Raw genomic sequence first — 3,617 nt, 5'->3', positions numbered from 1 at the left:
CCTTAATATCCAGTAGATTCCCTTGAGGCCCGGCTGCCACCGTGCTGGTAGGACAAAAGATGTTGTGCAAGTTTCTCATTGCGAGCACGTACGACTATAATTGGAACACATGCCTATTGATTGCTTTGTACTTAGACACCGTTTTATTATTATCTGCAAATGCCCCGCTTGATTGTTACATGAGTTTCTCTCATCCATGCAACGCCCGTTATCCGTCCCCGTGCCTACGGTATTTTAATCCTGCTTGTTTACTATAATCACTACTGTTATCTCTGTTACTCTGTCTGCTGTTATTTCACTACCGCTTCTGCTATAAAACAGTTACTACTGATAAACTCTTGCGAGCAAGTCTGTTTCCAGGTGCAGCTGAATTGACAACTCCGTTGTTAAGGCTTTCAAGTATTCTTTGTCTCCCCTTGTGTCGAATCAATAAATTGGGTTTTACTACCCACGAAGACTGCTGCGATCCCCTATACTTGTGGGTTATCAAGATCGTTTTACGGCGCCGTTGCCGGGGAGCATAGCTTTATTTGGAAGTTCACTTGGATTGATATTGTTCGCTGCAAATTCTCCATCATGGGTAAACCTCGCGATCCTAAAGTCGCCATATTACCATCCACTACAAGAAAAGGTACAACTACGAGTACCTCTGCTACTCTTGATTTACCATCCGTGATAAGTCGACTTGTTTCACCGCCACAAGCTTCACTTGCTGGTACTTCTGCTGAATCTGAACACTCTCATAATATTGATAATGTTTCTGCTGTGCTTGATGATAGTGGTTCATTGGGATCTTTTCTAGATGCTACAATTGCTAGGTCTAGACAAATTGAAAATACTCGAAACTCCTAATGCTACTACACCTGTTAATTCACCTGAACTTGATTATTCTAGTGATGATCCTGATGAAGATTATGTGGAGCTTAATGATGATTTTATTAATAGATGCAATGCTACTGCTGATGCAAGTAAAATTAAAAAGTTTCTCACACAATATACTGTTAGACATAAGTTATCTCCTGATCCTAAATTTGCCACATCTCCTATATGCATTAAGGATAAAGATTATGATTTTTCTCTTGATCTATCTCATATATCTATTGTAGAGAAAGCACCCTTTTGTGGTACTGAAAAAGAAAGTGCTGTAGAACACATGATTGAACTTTCTTCTATGAGTAGTTTGTTTTCTGACGATGTCAAGATGCGTACTTATTTTGTCGCTAAATTTTTTCCTTTCTCATTAAAGGATGATGCTAAAACTTGGTATAATAATTTGCCTCCTGGTTCTATTAAAAGTCCAACTGATTTGCGTGATGTTTTCTTTCGAAAATACTTTCCTGCTAGTGCTCAACATGTTGCTTTACGGAAAATTTATAGATTTGACCAGGGAGATGAAGAGAAATTGCTCGAGGCCTGGGCAAGATTTTGTTCTCTTATCGAGCTCGACCTGGACATGATTTAGAAAAGAATGATCTACTTGATATATTTTATAGTGGACTAACCATTGAGTCTAGGGCATATTTGGATAGTTGTGCTGGTTGTGTTTTCAGGAAAAGAACTCCAGACGAAGCTGAAGAATTATTGGCTAAAATAGGCCGGAACACTACAACAAAAAGAGCATGTAGGGACGTCCAATTTATATGTTAAAGACGTTTAATTTCATCTCTACACGACTGTAGAGTCGTTAAGTAAAACGTCGTAGAAGCGTCTCCTTATGCACCGTCTCAAGATATGTAAAGACGCTTTGGGTAGCGAGTTTAGGGAAGGATGAGACGTTTTATAAAGCATCCCTATGATTATATAGACGTTATGGTAGATGCCCTACCATCATCTCTACTTATGTTGAGCTGCTTTATTTCATTTTAAACAATTATGGTACATTCTCATTTTTAATATTATTTCTTTTTATTTGGTATAGCCGATGATTACCGCTTCGAAATGAACATTAATAATCTTTAAATTTATATTACAAACATAAAAAACAATTTAAAAGTGCAAAAATATATTTACTTCTTTAGAGCAACTGTATTTTACAACCAAACCGTGGACTCATTACAGAAAAAATATGAGACTCAACATGACGAAATCCCTTACATCGTACATAATGAAACAGAGACTCGGCTGGCCAAAATCTTTTACATCCTACATAATGAAACTACATACTTTGTCTACCTAGTTGGAGTCTATCTACATATAATCTTTTGCATGCAGATAACAACTCTCTAGCTCCATGGTATTTTTGTTGTCTAGCTTTAAGAATCATCGGAAATGGCCACCCTGCAGAGAAAATTAAAATAAAATATTAATTGATTGATTAACTAGAAAATCTTAGTAAGTCTCAATTTTCAACAGGAAAAATCAATAAGCAAAACTCGTAATGTCTGTCCGTATGCATGTGTGTGTATGTATAGAACTGATAACTGTGGTTTGCTACCTCAGATCAGTTTTTTGTTATGTCCTCAGATAAAGAAAAGTTTATGGTCCCATAGAATGCTATTAAACAACCAACATATCATGGACTGGCTAAGAAAGACAATTTGGGGACGATTCATAACCAAAATGGAACTGCATAGATGCTTAGTTATTCCCACCCTCAAGGTCTCACCCACGAAGCATTAACACATAAATAGCACAACGAAAGTAGTACATAAATAATACCAGTATTTTACCATCAAAGGCAGTATCCATAACAGAGGAGCATCATCTCTCACTTTGATATTCGAGCTTCTTTTCTACACAGTGCAGATCTACATGAGTAAATACTAAACAACATGCAGAAAAATTTAGTGGCAACATTTGTAGTTCTCTAAAAATAAAGAGGGTGTGGTAGAACCATAGAACATGGGGGATTCAGTATGTGAAGCATGTCCATCTACATCGAACAGAATCTCACATCGATGAGAAATTGACAAATCTTGCCTAGGAAACGTTATAACAGTCTGTAATTCATCTAGCTGTCAAGAATTCAGTATGTGAAGCATGTCCATCTACACTTCATCATCATCTAATCAATTAATGGACAACGAATATGATGGAGATGTTATAACACAGTCTGTAATTCATCTAGCAGAGTTTCAGTTCGTGAGATGGGGATACATCTGGTGGAGGTTTTGTACCTTGCGCTATAATTTGCAAATTCGAACAGTAAAAGATCTTCACAGCAGCGGGAAACCTGATTCCATATTGTAGCAATTAACCCGAGTCAGAGAAATTTGATGTTGCTGAAATTACCAAACAACATGTCTGTATGTATATAGGATGGAATGAAACGGTGATCGAACATGTGGATGCCGCCCTGGGTGAACCAGCAATACCGCAGGCTACACAATTTGGGTTCTTCAGGGGAGGAGAATTGGAGTTCGTCGGTAGAAGTCGCCGGAGCGAAGTGACCGCTGGTGCGGGTGAAGAGAAAGAGCTATGCATCTAACCTGGGCGTCCATGGAGAGAGAGAGACGGCAACGCCGATTCGGCGGTGGCGCGGAGAGATGAGCACAGTGGGGCGGCGTCGAAAACCTCCGTAGATCGGCAGGGCAGAGGTCAAATCACGTGGGGATTGGTAACTGGTGGCGGCAGTAGGTAGAACTTGGGTGTGACTTGGGAGTTGGCGTGAAGGATGT

At 39.1% G+C, this 3,617-nt stretch overlaps 1 long non-coding RNA gene across 1 annotated transcript; it reads right to left on the bottom strand.

Moving 5' to 3' along the window:
- Nucleotides 1–2,211: 2,211 nt before the first annotated feature.
- LOC124700664 lies at nt 2,212–3,283 on the bottom strand. The gene is made up of 3 exons (XR_007001795.1): nt 3,117–3,283; nt 2,670–2,732; nt 2,212–2,277 (listed from the first exon to the last, which is right to left on the bottom strand). It is a non-coding gene; the product is annotated as an uncharacterized LOC124700664 (long non-coding RNA).
- Nucleotides 3,284–3,617: the final 334 nt, after the last annotated feature.

The sequence above is a fragment of the Lolium rigidum genome, chromosome 3 (assembly GCF_022539505.1).
Source record: "Lolium rigidum isolate FL_2022 chromosome 3, APGP_CSIRO_Lrig_0.1, whole genome shotgun sequence".
Taxonomy (NCBI): domain Eukaryota; kingdom Viridiplantae; phylum Streptophyta; class Magnoliopsida; order Poales; family Poaceae; genus Lolium; species Lolium rigidum.
Note: the sequence above shows the minus strand (reverse complement) of the source record. Positions and strands in the feature narration are given on the sequence as shown.